A 20866-nucleotide genomic window follows, 5' to 3' on the forward strand; every position below is an offset into this window, starting at 1 on the left:
CTTTGGTAAACAATTTGGCAGTTTTTAAAAAAATTAAATACATACCTACCATATGATCCAGCTATTCCACTCCTTAGTATATACCCAGGAAATGTAATGACATAAGTCTGCATAGAGTTTCTTATATAAACGTTCATAGCAACATGATTTATAATAGCTAAAAGGTAGAAAAAAATCTAAATGTTAACCCAAGAGTGTAGGTAAATAAAATCTGGTATCTGTATAATGAAATACAATTTAGCAATAAAAGAGAACAAACAATTTAAACATGCAAACTGGGTGAATCCGAAAATAATTATACTGAATGGAAGAAGCCAGACAAAAAAGAATACATAGTATATGATCTTATTTATATGAACTTCCCAAAATGCAAAGCAATCTATTGTGATTGAAAGCAAATCAGTCATTGCATGGGTTCCATGGAGTTGGGTAACATGGAAGAATGAGAGGAAGCACTATAAAGGAGCAAGAGGGGCTGAACACGGTGGCTCACGCCTGTAATCCCAGCACTTTGGGAGGCCAAGGCAGGTGGATTAGTTGAGGTCAGGAGTTCAAGACCAACCTAAGCAACATGCTGAAACCCCATCTCTACTAAAAAAACAAAAATTAGGTGGGCATGGTGGCATGTGCCTGTAACCCCATCTACTTGGGAGGCTGAGGCAGGAGAATGTCTTGAACCTGGGAGGTGGAGGTTGCAGCGAGCCAAGATCATGCCACTGCACTCTAGCCTGGATGACAGAGTGAGACTCTTTCTCAAAAAAGAAATAAATAAACAAACAAATAAATAAATAGTGGGGGAAGGTAAGAGGAAACTTCAGAAGTAAAGGATATATCCATAATCTTTACTATGTTAAGGTTTCCACGACTATATATGTGTGACAAAATGATCTAATTATGCATTTTAAGTATATGCAATTTGTTGTATGCAAATTACAGTAAGTTCTCACTTTGCATGGTTCCAGTATGCACAAATTTCAGTCATCATACTTTGGTTAAATCTCATCCATCGCCTAAAAACCTTTAAATTTACCACAGAATATTTATTATGAATAATTGCATAAAGTAAATTGTTTACTGCTAGCTCGAAGTCCACAAATCATTATAAATAACAGATGTCTGGCATGATCAGTGGCCTGTCACATTACTTTTTCAAAGTCATCTGGTGGTGATTTTTTAATTTTATTGGTCGTTGTTCAATTCATGCACAGACAGCAAAGCATGTAGTTGTGTTGTCTTCTTGTCTCACAGTGATAAATCTACATGACGTTTTACCAAAATGAATAATCAAGGGAATTGGCTGTGATGGTTAATTTTATGTATCAATTAATCTGGGCCATGGGGTGCTCAGGTATTTATTTGGTCAGTCATTATTCTGAGTGTGTCTCTGGCAGTGTTTTTATATGAAATGTACGTTTGAATCAGTAGACTGAGTAAAGGAGATTGTTCTCCCTAATGTGGATGTGAATCAGTTGAAGGCCTGAATAGAACAAAAACATTGATCCTACTGTGAGTAACAGGAAACACCTCCTGCCTAACTATTGAGCTAGGAAACTGGACTTTTCCTGCCTTCAGACTTGAACTGAAGCATTGGCTCTTCTTGGGTCTTGAGTCTGCCAGCTTTCAGACTTAAACCATTGTCTCTCCTGGATTTCCAATTTGCTGACTGTAGGCCTTGGTACTAATACATAATTGTATGAGCGAATTCCTTACAATAAATATCTTTATACATACATTCTTTTGGTTTTGTTTCTCTGGAGAATCCTGACTAATATAGATTTTGGATCCAAGATGTGGGGTTCTCCTGTAACAAATAATCTAAAATGTGGAAGTGGCTTTGGAACTCGGTAAGTGTAGTACCAAGTACCCAGTAAGTGGAACTGGGTAAGCTGGAAGTTTTGAGATGCATCCTAGAAATATATATGTTTAATGAATGATTGTGTAAGGGCTCAGAAGGAAAACAGCAGAGCAGGAGAGAAAGCTTCTATCTTTAAGAGAACACATAAATAATCATGAGCAGAATGTTAGAATGGTAGAAATATGTATGTTAAAGACCATTCTGGTAAGCTCTCAGGTATAAAAGAGGAACAGGTAGCAATCCTTGTTATAAAGGGGCAAAAATATTGTTTGAATTATGTTCTAGTATTTTGCAGCAAGTAGAATTTTTAAGCCAGGGGTCCCCAACCCCTGGGCTGCAGATTGGTTTAAGTCCATGGCCTATTAGGAACTGGGCCACATAAGCAGGAGGTAAGCAGCAGTTCAGTGAGCATTACCACCCGAGCTCCACCTCCTGTCAGATCAGCAGTGGCATTAGATTCTCAGATGAGCATGCACCCTATTGTGAACCATGCATTGGAGGGATCTAGGTTGCACACTCCTTATGAGAATCTAACTAATGCCTGATGATCTGAGGTGGAACAGTTTCATCCTCAAACCATGGCACCCTCCCACCTCGCTCCATCTGTGGTAAAATTGTCTTCCACGAAACTGGTGCCTGGTGCCAAAAAGGTTAGGGACCACTATTTTAAGCAATGAAATTGGGTATTTAGCAGAAGTGATTTTTTAAAAAACTGTTTTTTAGAGACAGGGCTCTCTCTGTCACCCAGCCTGGATGGAGTACAATGGCACGATCATAGCTCACTGCAACATTTACCTCCCAGGCCCAAGTGATCCTCACACCTCAGCTTCCTGAGTAGCTGAGACTATAGGCGCATGCCACCATGCCCAGCTAATTTTATCATTTGTAGAGACAAGGTTTCACCATGTTGCCCAGGTCTCGAACTCCTGGGCTCAAGCAATCTACCTGCCTTGGGCTCTCAAAATGCAGGGATTACATGTGTGAGCCACTGTGCCTGGCCCAGAGGTGAGTTTTAAAGCCAAGTGTTGAAAATGCAGCATAGATTCTCCTTACTACTTATAGTAAAATATGAGAGGCAAAAAATGAAGAAGGAATTATTAAAGAAAAAGTTATCAGAACATGGAGATTGGGAAAATTCTTAGCCTATCCATACTGCACAAAACTTGTTCTGAAGAGAACATGAAGGGTGGTATGGCTGATAAAGAAATCGTGGGTGTACCTCCTGGGTGTAATCGTCCATCTCAGAAGAAGCTAGGAATAGAAATGCAATTATAACAACAAAGACACTGCCAGTTTGAACTGAGGACAGAGAAAGGCAAGACAGAATGAAGGAAGGCGTTCGGACTTCTTGAATGCTACCAGGCAGAAACGTAGAGCTGTTCAGCTGCAAATGTGCACTATTCTCAAAGAAAGGGAAGAGTAACACCAAAGGTGACTCAGAAATCATGAGTACTGCTACTACCAGCACTAGCCTAAGGGTGTAAGACAGCTTCTTAGTTGGTTTCAGAGGGTAATGCTCTCATAGACAGCCATAGGTGCATGCAGGATCAGACCAAACAGCTGTTGGCATGATATTGCCATCCCAGTAGGCCTGGAAGGTGGGATATCAAGCCAAACACACTCATCTCCAGCCTTAAGATCTAGTGAAGTTTTTCTTACTAGGTTTTAGAGTTGCTGAGGACCTGCCATCACATTCTTCTTCCCTACTTCTCCCTTTTGCAATGGGAATGTCTATCCTATGCATAGCCCACCATTGTATTTTTAAAGCATATAGCTTATCTGGTTTTACAAGTTCACAGCTGGAGAATAATTTTTCCTCAAGATGAATAGTACCTTGAGTCTCACCCATATCTGATTTAGATGATGCTTATTTAATCCTTTATTAAAAGAGATGTGGTCTTGCTCTGTCACCCACGCTGGAGTACAGTGGCATAATCATAGCTAACTGCAGCCTCTACCTCCTGGGGTCAAGAGAGCCTCCTGTCGCAGCCTCCTGTGTAGCTAGTAATACACGTGAGAGTCACTGCACCCAGGTTAGATAATATTTAAATGAGACTTGGGCTTTAGATGTTTGAGTTGATGCTTGAATGAATTAAGACTTTTTTTTTTTTTTTTGTGATGGAGTTTCACTCTTGTTGCCCAGGCTGGAGTGCAATGACGCATTCTCCACTCACTGCACCCTCTGCCTCCTGGGTTCAAGCGATTCTTTTGCCTCAGCCTCCTGAGTAGCTGGGATTACAGGTGCCTGCCACCACACCTGGATAATTGGATAATTTTTTGTATTTTTAGTAGAGATGGTGTTTCACCATGTTGGCCTGGCTGGTCTTGAACTCCTGACCTCAGATCATCCACCTACCTTGGACTCCCAAAGTGCTGGGGTTACAGGCATGAGCCACCGCACCAGCCAAGTTAAAACTTGTTGTTGTTGTTGTTGTTGTTGAGATAGAGTCTGGCTCTGTCTCCCAGGCTGGAGTGCAGTGGCGTGATCTCAGCTTACTGCAAGCTCCACCTCCCGGGTTCACACCATTCTCCTGCCTCAGCCTCCCGAGTAGATGGGACTAAAGGCGCCTGCCACCACACCTGCCACACCTGGCTAATTTTTTGTATTTTTAGTAGAGACAGGGTTTCACCGTGTTAACCAGGATGGTCTCAATCTGCTGACCTCGCGATCCGCCCGCCCTGCCTTCCAAAGTGTTGGGATTACAGGTGTGAGCCACTGTGCCCGGCCCAAGTTAAGACTTTTAAGGCATGTATTTTGCATATGAGAAGGATATGAATTACGGGGGACCAAGGATGGAATGTTAGGCTAAATATTTAGATCCTCTGAAAATTCATATGTTGAAGCTCTAAACTCCAATGTGGCTGTTTTTGGAAATTGAGCCTGTATGGTAAGTGAGATTGTAAGAATGAGGCTTGATCTGATAGGATTAGTGTTTTTATAAGGAGAGATGATAGAGAGCTCACTTTCTCCCTCTGCCATGTTAGGAAAGAGCAAGATGGTGGCTGCATATAAGCCAAGAGAAGAGGCTTCAGAATGAAACCAGCCTTACCATCACCTTGATCTTGGACTTAACCAGCTTTCAGAACTATAAGAAAAAAATTTTGTGGGTTAAACCACCCAGTGTATTGTATTTTGTTGTGGCAACCCAAGCAGACAAATATACTCACAACAATGAAAGTGAAGCAAACAAGTAAAATGTGGTAATGCCATTAGTGATATTCAAGTCTATCATAAATTGAGTTATAGAAAAAATAGCTGATATGAAAATGTTGACATTGCTGTCATTCAAAAGGTTCTAGATATTAAGTCAGGAACTTAGTATTGGTGAAGTTATCAACATAAATGAGGAAAGAGATTGTGAGGAAAAGTATTAAGATGTCCCAAGGAAAGTGATACAGCAAAAAAGTTTCAAGATAACTCATGAGATACTTGATAATATTGGAAACACAAAGGATAAAATGATGGAACGTGATCCATACTTAGAAAGGAGTATGAGGCCGGGCGCGGTGGCTCAAGCCTGTAATCCCAGCACTATGGGAGGCCGAGACGGGCGGATCGTGAGGTCAGGAGATCGAGACCATCCTGGCTAATACGGTGAAACCCCGTCTCTACTAAAAAATACAAAAAACTAGCCGGGCGAAGTGGCGGGTGCCTGTAGTCCCAGCTACTCGGGAGGCTGAGGCAGGAGAATGGCGTGAACCCGGGAGGAGGAGCTTGCAGTGAGCTGAGATCCGGCCACTGCACTCCAGCCTGGGTGACAGAGCAAGACTCCGTCTCAAAAAAAAAAAAAAAAAAAAAAAAAAGAAAGGAGTATGAAATTCACCAAGGCATAGAAAAGGTGAACATTCCCTACGTTAATTTATAGGAGAAGAAGGAAAGCACTGTTCATCCTACTCTTGATAGGGTTTTTAACAAAGATAAAACATTTTAATCTCATTTTTTAATGTTTTAAATTATTTCATACAAGATAAATATTGTAATCTTTTTTCATTTTTCTGTAATTTATTCCTACATTAGGAAAGTTTTCCATGTTTTGCCAAAAATTAGTAAAAGTCACAGGACGATTATAATTTCCCCCATTAATTATTAAGAATGTTTTGGCTGGGCACAATGGCTCACACCTATAATCCCAGCACTTTGGGAGGCCGAGGCAGGTGGATCACCTCAGGGCCAGTGGTTCGAGACCAGCCCGGCCAACATGATGAAACCCTGTCTGTACTAAAACTACAAAAATTAGCCAGGTGTGGTGGCTGGCACCTGTAATCCCAGCTACTTGAGAGGCTGAGACAGGAGAATCACTTGAACCCAGGAGGCAGAGGTTGCAGTGAGCCAAGATTGTGCCATTGCACTCCAGCCTAGGTGAAAGGGTGAGACTTTGTCTCAAAAAAAAAAAAAAAAAAGAAAAGGCCAGGCGCGGTGGCTCAAGCCTGTAATCCCAGCACTTTGGGAAGCCGAGACGGGCGGATCACAAGGTCAGGAGATCGAGACCATCCTGGCTAACCCGGTGAAACCCCGTCTCTACTAAAAAATACAAAAAACTAGCTGGGCGAGGTGGCGGGCGCCTGTAGTCCTAGCTACTCGGGAGGCTGAGGCAGGAGAATGACGTAAACCCGGGAGGCGGAGCTTGCAGTGAGCTGAGATCCCGCCACTGCACTCCAGCCTGGGCAACAGAGCAAGACTCCGTCTCAAAACAAAAAAAAAAAAGAAAAGAAAAAATAGAAAACAATCAATCTATGGAAAACATACTGTAGAACAAGAGAAACATTCTCATCAAAATTCAATGTGTATAACACTGAAAATTAAGTAGAAGAAAATCCACATTTTCAATTTCTGCTATAAAGTTAAAGAGTTAAAGACAGGCATAGGAAATCACAAGGTTGATCTTAATAGAACTTGAGCAGAAAATGCTAACTAAAATAGAAAAATTTCAGAATTAGGCTGGGCATAGTGGCTCAGGCATGTAATCCCAGCACTTTAGGAGGCCAAGGAGGATGGATCACGAGGTCAGGAGATCGAGACCATCCTGGCTAACACAGTGAAACCCCTTCTCTACTAAAAATACAAAAAATTAGCTGGGTATGGTGGTGGGTGCCTGTAGTCCCAGCTACTCAGGAGGCTGAGGCAGGAGAATCACTTGAACCTGGGAGGCAGAGGTTCCAGTGAGCCGAGATCAGGCCACTGTACTCCAGCTTGGGCGAGAGAGCGAGACTCCATCTAAAAAAAAAAAAAGAAAAATTTCAGAATTAGGTAAAAGGGAGTTGAATGATACAAGGAAAGATTCTGAGTAGATTAATTCTTCACTGATAGAATTATTTATGTCTATATTAGAGGCAATATGTACCTAAATGTGCAGACATTGTGATACTGAGTTTACCTTGTGAGCAGAGGAGAAAAAAGGAAAAATATGAAAATAATATTTTATTTGAGAGATAACTAAGGTATGTTTATCATTTCAAAATAAGAACAATGTTGGGATGACTGGCTAGCCATATGTAGAAGATTGAAACTGGACCCCTTCCTTACACCATATACAAAAATCAACCCCAGATGGATTAAAGAATTAAATGTAAAATCCAAAACTATAAAAACCCTGGAAAACAACCTGGGCAATACTATTCAGGAGATAGGCACAGGAAAAGATTTCATGACCAGACTCCAAAAGCAATTGCAACAAAAGCAAAAATTGACAAATGGCATTTAATTAAACTGAAGAGCTTTTGCATAGCAAAAACAACTATCAACAGAGTAAACAGACTGCCTACAGAATGAGAGAACATTTTTGCCAACTATGCATCTAACAAAGTCTAAGATGCAGTGTCTATGAGGAAATTAAACAAATTTACAAGAAAAAGAAACCCCACTAAAAAGTGGGCAAAGGACATGAACAAACACTTTTCAAAAGAAGACATACATGTGCCCCACAATCATGTGGAAAAAAGCTTAACATCACAGGTAATTAGACAAATGTAAATCAAAACCACAATGAGATACTATCTAACACCAGTCAGACTGGCTATTATTAAAAAGTCAAAAAATAACAGATGCTGGTGAGGTTGTGGAGAAAAAGGAATGCTTTTACACTGTTAGTGGGAGTGTAAATTAGTTCAACCATTGTGGAAGACAGTGCGGCTATAAATCATTTCTTCTAAATTTTCCAATTTATTGGCATATAGTTGCTCCTGGTAGACACTTATAATCCTTTGAATTTCTGCAATATCATTTGTAATGTCTCCTTTTTCGTCTCTGATTTTATTTATTTGGTTTTTTTTCCTTTGTCTAAAGGTTTGTCAATTTTATTTTCTTCAAAAAACAATGTTTTTGTTTTGCTAATTTTTTTGTATTTTCTTCATTTCTATTTCATTTATTTCTTCTCTGAGCTTTATTATTTCTTTTCTTCTACTAATCTTGGATTTGATTTGTTACTGCTTTTCTAGTTCTTTTTTTTTTTAATTATTTCATCCTGTCTTATGATGCTGAGCTTTTCCAGTTCTTTAAAATGCATCATTAGGTTATTTATTTGAAGTTTTTCTTCTTTTTGATGTAGGTACTTACAGCCATAAATTTCCTTCTTACAACTGCCTTCACTGTATTGCATAGGTTTTGATATGTTGTGTTTCCATTATTTGTTTCAAGAAGGCTTTCAATTTCCTACTTAATTTTTCATTGACACACTGGCCTTTCAAGAGCATATTGTTTAATCTTCATGTGTTTGTATAGTTTCCAAAATTCCTCTCATTATGGAGTTCTGGTTTTATTCCATGTGGTTAGAGAATGTATTTGATATTATTTCAGGTTTCTTTTTTTAATATTTTAAGATTTGTTTTGTGACCTAATTTATGGTCTATCCTTGAGAATGATTCATATGCCGAGAAGAAGAATGTATATTCTGCAGCTGTTGCATGAAATGTTCTGTAAATAGCTATGAGGCCCATTTTTTTCTGTATAGCAGATTAAGTCTGATGTTTCTTTGTTGATCTTATGTCTGGGAGATCTGTCCAATGCTGAAAATGGGATTTTGAATTCACTATTATTGTATTGGAATTTCTCTCTCCCTTTAGTTCTAATATTTGCTTTATATATCTGGCTGCTCCATTGTTGGGTATATATGTATTTAGAATTATTATATCCTTTGCTGAATGAACCTTTCTGATTATGTAATGAACTTCTGTATCTCTTCTTACAGTTTTTGTTTTGAAATCTATTTTGTCTATTGTTGCGGGGAAATCAGGGACCCCGAACGGAGGGACCGGCTGAAGCCATGGCAGGAGAACATAAATTATGAAGATTTCATGGACATTTATTAGTTCCCCAAATTAATATTTTTATAATTTCTTACATCTGTCTTTACTGCAGTCTCTGAACATAAATTGTGAAGATTTCATGGACACTTATCACTTCTCCAATCAATTCCCTTGTGATTTCCTATGCCTGTCTTTTCTTTAATCTCTTAATCCCATCATCTTCATAAGCTGAGGAGGATATATGTTGCCTCAGGACCCTGTGATGATTGCGTTAACTGCACAAATTGTTTGTAGAGCATGTGTGTTTGAACAATATGAAATCTGGGCACCTTGAAAAAAGAACAGGATAACAGCAATGTTCAGGGAACAAGGGAAATAAGACTTTAAACTCTGACTGCTGGTGAGCTGGATGGAAGAGAGCCATATTTCTCTTCTTTCAAAAGCAAATAGGAGAAATATTGCTGAATTCTTTTTCTCAGCAAGGAACATCCCTGAGAAAGAGAATGTGCCCTGAGGGTAGGTCTATGAACGGCCCCTTTGGAGGCGGCTGTCTTTTACCGTCAAAGCCAAAGGGATGAAATAAGCCCCGGTCTCTTGTAGCGCTCCCAGGCTTATTAGGATGAGGAAATTCCCACCTAATAAATTTTGGTCAGACAGGTTGTCTGCTCTCAAACCCTGTCTCCTGATAAGATGTTATCAATGATAATGCGTGCCCAAAACTTCATTAGCAATTTTAATTTAACTCCATCCTGTGGTCCTGTGATCTTGCCCTGCCTCCACTTGCTTTGTGATATTTTATTACCTTGTGAATCATGTGATCTCTGTGATCCACACCCTATTCGTGCACTCCCTCCTGTTTTGAAAATCGCTAATAAAAACTTGCTGGTTTTACGGCTCAGAGAGCATCACGGAACTTGCCGATATGTGATGTCTCCCCCAGACACCCAGCTTTAAAATTTCTCTCTTTTGTTCTCTTTCCCTTTGTTTCTCAAACCAGCGGAGATGCTTAGGGAAATAGAAAAGAACCCACGTTAACTATCGGGGGTGGGTTCCCCCGATAGTCTATGTCAATATAGCTATTACTGCTTTTTTTGGTTTCCATTGGCACCAAATGAATGTGTTTTTCCATCCCTTTATTTTCAGTCTATGTGTATCTTTATGGGTGAAGTGTGTTTCCTATAGGCAACAAATCACTGGGTCTTATTTTTTTTTAATCCATTCACCTACTCTGTGTCTTCTGATTGGAGAGTTTAGTCTATTTAGATTTGTGTTATTATTGATAAGTAGGGACTAACTCCTACCACTTTGCTACTTGTTTTCTGGTTTGTTTGTTTATTTGTTTTGTGGTCTTCTCCTCCTTCTCTCCTTCCTTCCTGTCTTCCTTTTAGTTAATTTGATTTTTTTCTAGTGGTACGATTTAATTTATTTTTATTTTGTGTGCATCCATTGTTTGTTTTTTGATTTTAGAGTACTATGAAACTTGCAAATACTACCTTACAACCCACTATTTTAAACTGATGACAACTTAACACTGCTTGCATAAACAAATATGAGAGAGAAAACTAATAAAGCAATATACTTTAAGTTCATCTCCCTGCTTTTTAACTTTTTATGGTTTCTCCTTGTTTCATTGTAACTGTCTATGTCTAGAAACGTTCTTGTAGTTATTATTTTTGACTGTTTATCATTTAGTCTTTCTACTTAAGAGTAATTTACATACCAAAATTACAGTGTTATACTATCCTGGGTTTTTTAAATGTGCTTACCATTACCAGTGTTTTTTAACTTCAGACGATTTCTTCTTGCTTATTAATGTCCTTTTCTTTCAGATTGAGGAAATCCCTTTAAGATTTCTTGTAGGACAAGTCTGGTCTTGATGAAAGCCCTCAGCTTTTGTTTGTCTGGGAACATCTTTATTTGTCCTTCTTGATTTGAAGAATATTTTTGCTGGATATAGTATGCTAGGGTAAAAGTGTTTTTTTGCTTTGTGTGTGTGTGTGTGTGTGTGTGTGTGTGTGTGTGTTTTCCCAGCACTTTAAATATGTTATGCTACTCTCTCCTGGCCTATAAGTTTCCATTGAAAAGTCTGCTGCTAGACATATTGGAGCTCCATTGTATGCTGTTTATTTTTTTTTATCTTGCTGCTGTTAGAATCTTTTATTTATTCTTGACCTTTGGGAGTTTGATTACTAAATTTCTTGAGATAGTCTTCTTTGGATTAAATCTGCTTGGTGTTCTGTAACCTTCTTGTACTTGAATGTTGATGTCTTTAAGTTTGGAAATTTTTTTGATATCCCTATGAATAAAGTTTCTACCCCTATCTCTCTCTACCTCCTCTTTAAGGCCAGTAACTCTTATATTTGCCCTTTTGATGCTATTTTCTAGATCTTGTAGGCATACCTCATTGTATTTTTATTTTTTTCTTTTGTCTCCTCTGATTTTGTATTTTTAAATAACTTGTCTTCAAGCTCACTCATTTTTTTTCTGCTTAATCAAGTCTGCTATTAAAAAGCTCTGATGCATTCTTCAGCATGTCAACTGCATTTTCAACTCTAGAATTTCTGCTTGATTCTTTTAAATTATTTCAATTTCTCCGTTAAACTTATCTGTTAGAATTCTGAATGCCTACTCTGTGTTATCTTGAATTTTTTTGAAGTTTCCTCACAACAGCTATTCTGAATTCATTGTCTGAAAGGTCATATATCTCTTTTTTTCCAGGATTGCTCCTATTTAGTTCATTTGGTGAGGTCATGCTTTCCTAGATGATGTTGATGCTTATAGATGTTCATCAATGTCTGGACATTGAAGAGTTAGGTATTTATTGTAGTCTCCACAGTCTGGGCTTGTTTGTGCCTGTCGTTCTTGAGAAGTCTTTCTAGGTATTCAAAGGGACTTGGGCCTCAAGCCCAATAATGCTGTGGTTTTTGTGGACTCATGCCTAAGGTATTACCTTGGTGGTCGTAGATAAAAGCCAGAATTCTCTGGATTACCACACAGAGAATTGTTCTTTTTTCTTACTTTCTTCCAAACAAACAGAGTCTCTCTCTGTGTGTGCTGAATCACCTGGAACTGGGGGTATGGTGATGCGAGTGCCCTTGTAGCCACCACTACTCTTACTGCAGTGGGTCAGACCTAAAGCCAGCACAGCAATGGGCCTTGCCCAAGGAGCTTTCCTTCAGGGTGGCGAGTTCCTCCAGGTCCCCGGAGATGCTGTCTGGGAGCCAGTGATTGGAGTCAAAAACTTTAGAAATTTACAGTCAGGTGTGGTGGCTCACACATGTAATCCTAACAATTTGGGAGGCTGAGGTAGATGGACTGCTTGAGCTCACAAGTTCAAGACCAGTGTAGGCAACATGGTGAAACCCTGTCTCTACAGAAAAATAGAAAAAAAATTCCTCTGGCATGGTAGTGGGCACCTGTAGTCCCAGCTACTTGAGAGGCTGAGGTGGGAGAATTGCTTGAGCCTGGGAGGTTGAGGCTGCAGTGAGCTGTGTTCATGCCACTGCACTCCAGCCTAGGTGACAGAGGGTCTCTAAAAAAATAAAAATAAAAAGCCTTAGCAATTTACCTGATGTTTTATTTTACTGTGGCTAAGCTAGCACTCAAACCACAATATAGAAGCCTTCCCCAGTGTTTCCTCTCCTTTCCACAGGCAGAGGAGCTTCTCCTTGTGGCCAGCACCAACACTAGTCCTTTGCGGGTTCTGCCAGGCCACAGCTGATGTTCAGTTCAAGCCCAAGGACTCTTTTATCAGCTTGTGGTGAATGCTGCCAGGCCTGGGACTCACCCTCAGGACAGTGGGCTCCCCTCTGGCCCTGGGCAAGTCCAGAAATTCTTTTCAAGAGCCTAGGCCTGGACGGAGGGACCCTTAGAGCCTGCTTGTTGCTCTACCCCACTGTGTACAAGCTGGTACCTAAGATTACAAGACAAAGTCCCCTTTACTTTTTCCTCTACTTTTCTCAAACAGAAGGAGTCTGCCACCGTAGCCACCACAGCTGGGAATGTGCTGGGTCCCACCTGAAGCCAGTACATCTCAGAGCCCGAGGCCCAGTGTGTACTCCCCAGGTATTGCTGCTGGTTATTCAGGGCCCAATGACTCTTTAGTCAGCAGGTGATGAATCTTCCCAGGACTGGGTCCTTCCCTTGAAGGTAGTGGATTTCCTTTTGTATGTCTAAAAATGTCATCTGGAAGCTGGTGCCTGGAGTGGGGGCCTCACAACTCTGCCCAGTGCCCTATCCTATTGTGATTGAGCTGGTTTCCAATATGCAAGACCAAGTCCTCTTTATTACTCTTAGCTCTCCTTAAGCAAAAGGAGGGAGGTCTCTTTCATTACTACAAGCTAGACTGCCTGGATTGGGAGAGGGATGGCATAAGCACTCCTATAGCCACCCCAACTAGTATCTTCCTAGGTCACATGCCACCATAGTTCACCGGCTCTAAGCCCAGCCTAGCATTAGGATTTGCCTAGGAATTGCAGTCCTTGTGTCCTAGACTGTCTTTCAAGTTTACCTAGGACCCCAGAGCACTTCAGCCCACAGTGGTGAGGCTTGTCGAGAAACTCAAGTGCTGACCACCGCGATGAGTGATTTCCCTCTGTCTAGTTCTGATCCAAATGCTGTAGTCCAAAAGCCCCCTCCATGCACAGGTGCCAGCTAAGCCCAGCACAGCTTTGTTCTCTGCTATGACAGGGCATCACTGAGTTTAGCGTAAGTCTCCCAGGAGCTGCATTCTCCCTCCCCACAGTGGTGAGAGTTTCTCTCCATGCAGCACAACTACAGTCAGGAGTTGGGAGCAGGGAGGCAGTGGCAATTCAAGACCATCTCTCCTGCCCTCCTCAATGCTTCTTTCAGGAATATGAAGTTAAAGCCAGGTACTGTGATTGCTCACCTTACTTTTGATTTTGTGATGGTGATTTTCTGTGTGCAGATAGTTATTAAAATTTGGTGTTCCATTTGGGGGTTGAGCAGTGTAAGCTTCTATTCTGCCACCATGCTCTGCCCCGTTACCCACGTTATGTTTTTGTATTTGTTTTGTTTTATTTTGTTTGAGATGGAGTCTTGTTCTGTCACCTAGGCTGGAGTGCAGTGGTATGAACATGGTTCACTGCTGCCTTGACCTCCCAGGCTTAAGTAATCCTCCCACTTCAGCCTCCCTAGTATCTGAGACTGCAGGCATGTGCCACCACACCTGGCTATTTTAAAAATTTTTTATAGAAATAGGGTCTCCCTATGTTGCCAGGGACTTTATGTTTTAAAGAGTAAGATATCTCTTGATTATCAGCTTTGCCATTTGTATTATTATCTAAACAATGCTTTAGATATTCACATGGTTTCAATTAAGCATCTTTTCAATTAGGAAAAGAGACTCCTTTTTAAAGCTGGTAAAAAGAAGCTACAGAAATGTCCTCCTATGATACCTAAAAATATGCACTATAACAATGTTAAAAAGGGGAAGGGTAGAATAGCAGAACCAGACAAGAAAAAAAAGAAGAAACAAATTATTCACCAGCAGCAACCAGAAATAACAAACAGGATAGAATTTCATCATACATTTCAAAAGATGATAGCCGAGGAAAGAAATAGGAAATTTCCTGAAGCATAGTATGGCGCCCAGCGCCACATCTGCTCTCAAAAAACCGTGACCTTGAGACACATCATTAATATACCTAAAATAGTAGAGGAATAGATTCATGGAGTTTTTGTTTTGGGGTCTGGTTTTTTTTTTTTTTTTTTTTTTTTTTACATTTTTCTTTCTCTTACTCTGTAAAAGTAGAAACAGCTGCTGAGAAGAGATGACTAAAAGCTGAAAAGTGAAGAATTAATACTGATTTATTGGCAGAAGCAGAAGCTTCAGGACTCTTGAATTGAGGGAATGATCTAAATTCCAAGGATTATCTCTCAGTGAGAACAAGGTATGTTCCCTTCTCTGAGTAGATAGGGTAAACCTCCCAGAAAATCTCATACAACTGAATCCCATTCCTCTACCCAAAGCTGCACATTAAAGTTGCCACACAATTCCAGCGGACATGTCTTCTTTCTATTCCTCGACTGTAGCCACACTAAACTGCTCATGGTATGGCCATTTTTCTTTGCTATTTGAAAAAGTCCTGTTTGTAGCACCTTGTAGCCATGTGACTTCTGCCATTTGTTTTGTTTCTCCAAAGATAATTTGCCTCTCTTTGGATTGTCTCTTCATTAAATATATGGAGGGAAAAAGAGAGACGTTTTAAAAAGTAATTTTAAGTCATTCAGGTTAGGGATATTTTAAAGTCATTGACTATCTTTTAAACAAAACTCAGTGACATTTTCCGTAAACATTGCTGGTAAAACAGTAAACACTTTCCACAATAAGCAGAAAATAATGCTTTTTAGTATTTTTGTCTTCAAAGGTGGAGAAGAAACTAAAGCTAAGGAAGTTATTCAGTATTGCACTCCTCAGAGTAAAATCCGACATAAAACCACACAGTTGGTAAATTCATTAAACCAGCAGCAAAATAATATTTTGTCTATATTGAAGGCAAAAATCAACTCGTCAAAACTCTTTATACACGTGATACTTTTGGACATTATAATATTAACAATATATAATATGAAAGCACAGTTATTCTAACATGTGCATGCTAATGAATAATTACCATTACAGTTGGATGCAGATTTTCTATGTGAAGGGTATGAGCAAATCTTTGATCTGTATGCAGTTCATATGGGGGGGAAGTACTTGACAACTTGTTCCTTTCGTATTGAAAATTCATGCAAAAAGGGGATGAGATTTTTAAAAATTGACTTGTGATTATTTTGTGGGTCAAAAAAGTTTTCTAAAAATGATGTGTTGAGATCAGTATTAACAGAGCAGCAGCTAAGGAACAAGAAAGATCACCATTACATTAGTTAAAGAAATTGCGCTAGAATATTCTCACACTGTGCTATTCCTAGAACATAATTGTCTATAAATGTGAACTCTGATATTGCTTCTCTTATTAAAGGTAATAGTGAAAATTGTACTCGTTATTGAATTTTGGTCCTTGTGTATGTATTTTTTAGAATACAGTGAAAATATGGCTGGGCACGGTGTCTCACACCTGTAATCCCAGCACTTTGGGAGCCCGAGGTGGTTGGATCACCTGAGGTCAGGAGTTCAAAACCAGACTGGCCAACATGCCAAAACCTCATCTCTACTACATATACAAAAATAAGCTGGACATGGTGGTATGTTCCTGTAATTCCAGCTACTCGGGAGGCTGAGGCACAAGAATTGCTTAAACCTGGGAAGCTGAGCCGAGATCATGCCACTGCACTCCCACCTGGGTGACGGAGTAAGACTCTACCTAAAAAAAAAAAAAAAAAAACAATACAGTGAAAATAAATAGGCAGTGAATATAAAACTCTGGTTTCCAACCTGAAAGATACTGGCTGTCAAGAGAGAAGGTAGTCATGAATTTTTAAAATCAGATATGAGATAACATTTCCTCGTGGCCCTAAAAAAGACGATTTTAGTGATTTCAGGGAGCTTTCCCAAATGGCGTGTGGTAGTACCATGAATAGCTTGAAACTGTCCTGCAGGGCTAAACTATTATGAATTTTAATGCTGAAGATAATATGTGAGGACAACCTATGATGCAAACATGGTTTAATCACTGTCAGGTGGCTTCTTTAACACACTGAGAATATGTATTCTCCTTCCCCTGTCTCCACCCAGAAAAAGTAGTCATTCCTTACTGAGTAAATTGTGTACTCATTTTACTTTGAATATTTATATTAGAGTAATTATCACATTGTATCAGATACTTTGGGGTTATTGTTAACATTCAAATTGTCTCATCTTTGGCCAATGGGAGCCACCTCATATTGGACCCTTCAAATTGGCTACCAAGTCCTTTTGACATGACACCAATAATCTTTCATAATTTCCATGCTTACTGGTGTGACAGGTATTCTAAGCTCATTTTTTAATATTTCTTGACCCAAATGTGGAGTCAGCCATTGCTTCATGGCATTTTTTAGGGGCAGTTGATGTATAGAGACCATAATCTGTATACTGTGGGTGTGTGCTCGTTGCTATACACTGGTCCCTGTTTCTAGGTATTTACAGTATGCAAGTAAGAAATATGTATTTTTAAGTATAAAATATATAATGAGTTCATTCTAACACATACATTTTAAATTCAGCATCACAGAGTTTTTATGCAACTCAAAAATTTATTTCCCAAAAACACCAGCGTATTCATTCTTTTCTTTTTATTTATTTATTCATTTATTTTTTGACAGGGCCTTGCTCTGTTGCCCAGGCTGGAATGCAGTGGCACAATCATGACTCACTGTAGTTTTGACCTCCTGGGCTCAAGCAGTCCTTCCACCTCAACCTCCTGAGTACCTGGGACTACAAGTGTGTACCACCATGCCCGGGTAATATTTAAAATTGTTTGTAAAGTTGGGGTTTCACCACATTGCCCAGGCTGGTCTCTAACTCCTGGGCTCAAACAATCCTCCTACTTAGGCCTCTCAAAATGTTGGGATTACACACCGTGAGCCACTGGGCCTGGCCACTTGCTTTTTCTCAGACTGTGCGTGCAACAATGTTACAATAACACCACCAGTAACAGCCTAAGAATATGGTTCCTGATAATTTCAGTTGCTGTTTTGTCTTGTTGCTTTGAATACTATATACTGTTAAATTAGTGTGTTTTTAGCTGTTGTGTTTTAAAGTCACTTGGAATAATTCTCTATGGTTATGCCACCAACTTCACATACAAGTAAGTTCATTTGTTTATTTGGGTTTCACTTTTATGGGATTGTATTTTGTTTTTTTGGTTTTTGTGAGATGCAATCTCACTCTGTTGCCCAGGCTTTTAGTGGTGTGGTCATAGCCCACTGCAGCCTTGAACTCCTGGGCTCAAGCAATCCTCCTGCCTTGGCCTCCCAAAGCACTGGGATTACAGATGCAAGGTACTGCACCTGGCCTGCTTTTTAACTTTCTTTCTGTTTTATAATAATGTAAATGACTTTATATGGTCCCAAATTCACATCTACAATACAGGTTTTATGAGATACCCACATACTGTACTGTTTCTATTTTTACTACTCTGCTCTCTTCCTCCTTTTAGGTAACCATGTTTTTTTTAAGGTTTTATCCTTTCAATTAAAAAATAAGTAAATATTTAGATGAATGGTGACATACTATACTACGTTTTTCTCCAACTTGCTTTCTTCACTTAACAATAAATACTGGAATTCACTGTAAAGTGCTTCATACTGTATATGTCCCTCATGCTTTTTAATTTTTATTTCTTTATATTTTATTTTTTATTATACTATAAGTTGTGGGGTACATGTGCAGAATGTGCAGGTTTGTTACATAGGTATAAAAATGCCATGGTGGTTCGCTGCACTCATCAACCCATCATCTACATTAGGTATTTCTCATAATGCTATCGCTCCCCTAGCCCCCCACCCTCCCCAACAGGCCCCATTGTGTGATATTCCCCTTGCTGTGTCCATGTTTTCTCATCTCCCACTCAGCTCCCACTTATGAGTGAGATCAGTCAGTGTTTGGTTTTCTGTTCTTGTGTTAGTTTGCTGAGAATGATGGTTTCCAGCTTCATCCATGTCCCTGCAAAGGACATGAACTCATCCTTTTTTGTGGCCACATAGTATTCCATGTTGTATGTGTTCCACATTTTCTTTGTCCAGTCTATCATTGATGGGCATTTGGGTTAGTTCTAAGTCTTTGCTATTGTGAATAGTGACACAATAAACATACGTGTGCATGTGTCTTTATGGTAGAATGATTTATAATCCTTCGGGTATATACACACTAATGGGATTGCTAGGTCAAATGGTATTTCTAGTTCTAGGTCCTTGAGGAGTTGCCACACTGTCTTCCACAATGGTTGAACTAATTTACACTCCCATCAACAGTGTAAAAGCATTCCTATTTCTCCACATCCTCTCCAGCCATCTGTTGTTTTCTGACTTTTTAATGATTTCCATTCCAACTGGCATGAGGTGGTAGCTCATTGTGATTTTGATTTGCATTTCTCTAACGACCAGTGATGATGAGCTTTTTTTCATATGTTTGTTTGCTGCATAAATGTGTTCTTTTGAGAAGTGCCTGTTCATATCCTTCACCCACCCCACTTTTTGATGGGGTTATTTGTTTTTTTCTTGTAAATTTGTTTAAGTTCTTTGTAGATTCTGGATATTAGCCCTTTGTCAGATGGATAGATTGCAAAAATTTTCTCCCATTCTGTATGTTTCCTATTCACTCTGATGATAGTTTCTTTTGCTATGCAGAAGCTCTTTTTAAATTATATCCCATTTCTCAATTTTGGCTTTTGTTGCAATTACTTTTGGTGTTTTAGTCATGAAGTCTTTGCGCTTGCCTATGTCCTGAATGGTATTGCCTAGGTTTTCTTCTGGGGTTTTTATGGTTTTAGGTCTTACATTTAAGTCTTTAATCCATCTTGAGTTAATTTTTGTATAAGGTGTAAGGAAGTGGTCCAGTTTCAGTTTTCTGCATATGGCTAGCCAGTTTTCCCAGCACCATTTATTAAATAGGGAATCCTTTCCCCATTTCTTGTTTTTGTCAGGTTTGTCAAAGATCAGATGGTTGTAGATGTGTGGTGTTATTTCTCAGGTCTCTGTTCAGTTCCATTGGTCTATATATCTGTTTTGGTACCAGTACTGTGCTGTTTTGGTTACTGTAGCCTTGTAGTACAGTTTGAAGTCAGGTAGCATGATGCCTCCAGCTTTGTTCTTTTTGCCTGGGTTGTCTTGGCCATGCGGGCTCTTTTTTGGTTCCATTATGAAATTTAAAGTAGTTTTTTCTAATTCTGTGAAGAAAGTCACTGGTAGCTTGATGGGGATGGCATTGAATCTATAAATTACTTTGGGCAGTATGGCCATTTTCACAATATTGACTCTTCCTATCCATGAGCATGGAATGTTTTTCCATTTGTTTGTATCGCCTCTTATTTCCTTGAGCAGTGGTTTGTAGTTCTCCTTGAAGCAGTCCTCCACATCCCTTGTTAGTTGGATTCCTAGGTATTGTATTCTCTTCGTAGCAATTGTGAATGAGAGTTCACTCATGATTTGGCTCTCTGTCTGTTATTGGAGTATAGGAATGCTTGTGATTTTTGCGCATTGATTTTGTATCCTGAGACTTTGCTAAAGTTGCTTATCAGCTTAAGGAGATTTTAGGCTGAGAAGATGAGGTTTTCTAAATATACAATCATGTCATCTGCAAACAGAGACAATTTGACTTCCTCTTTTCCTATTTGAATACCCTTTATTTCTTTCTCTTGCCTGATTGCCCTGGCCAGAACTTCCAGTACTATGTTATAGGAGTGGTGAGAGGGGGCATCCTTGTCTTGTGCTAATTTTCAAAGGGAATGCTGCCAAATTTTGCCCATTTAGTATGATATTCATTGTGGGTTTGTCTTAAATAGCTCTTACTATTTTGAGATATGTTTCATTAACAACGTAGTTCATTGAGAGTTTTTAGCATGTAGGAGTTTTGCATTTTATCAAAGGCTTTTTCTGCATCTGTTGAAATGATCATGTTGTTTTTGTCATTGGTTCTGTTTATGTGATGGATTACGTTTATTGATTTGCATATGTTAAACCAGCCTTGGATCCCAGGGTTGAATCTGACTTGGTCGTGGTGGATAAACTTTTTGATGTGCTGCTGGATTTGGTTTGCCAGTTTTTTATTGAGGATTTTCACATTGATGTTCATCAAGGATATTGGCCTGAAATTTTCTGTTTTTGTTG

At 39.4% G+C, this 20866-nt stretch overlaps 1 protein-coding gene across 26 annotated transcripts in view; it reads left to right on the plus strand.

Moving 5' to 3' along the window:
- The window catches only part of BAZ2B (bromodomain adjacent to zinc finger domain 2B), a 413832-nt gene that overhangs the window by 63021 nt on the left and 329945 nt on the right, over window positions 1-20866 (plus strand). For 23 of the 26 annotated variants that reach the window (XM_050752835.1, XM_050752839.1, XM_050752838.1 and 20 more), the window contains exon 4: window positions 14868-15009. The exons of 2 other annotated variants lie outside the window; for them this stretch is intronic. The gene's annotated coding sequence lies outside the window, so the exon portion shown is untranslated. The remainder of the gene's footprint in view (window positions 1-14867; window positions 15010-20866) is intronic. One more of the 26 variants, XM_050752837.1, reaches the window with a different exon arrangement.

This window comes from Macaca thibetana, chromosome 12 (assembly GCF_024542745.1).
Source record: "Macaca thibetana thibetana isolate TM-01 chromosome 12, ASM2454274v1, whole genome shotgun sequence".
Classification (NCBI taxonomy): domain Eukaryota; kingdom Metazoa; phylum Chordata; class Mammalia; order Primates; family Cercopithecidae; genus Macaca; species Macaca thibetana.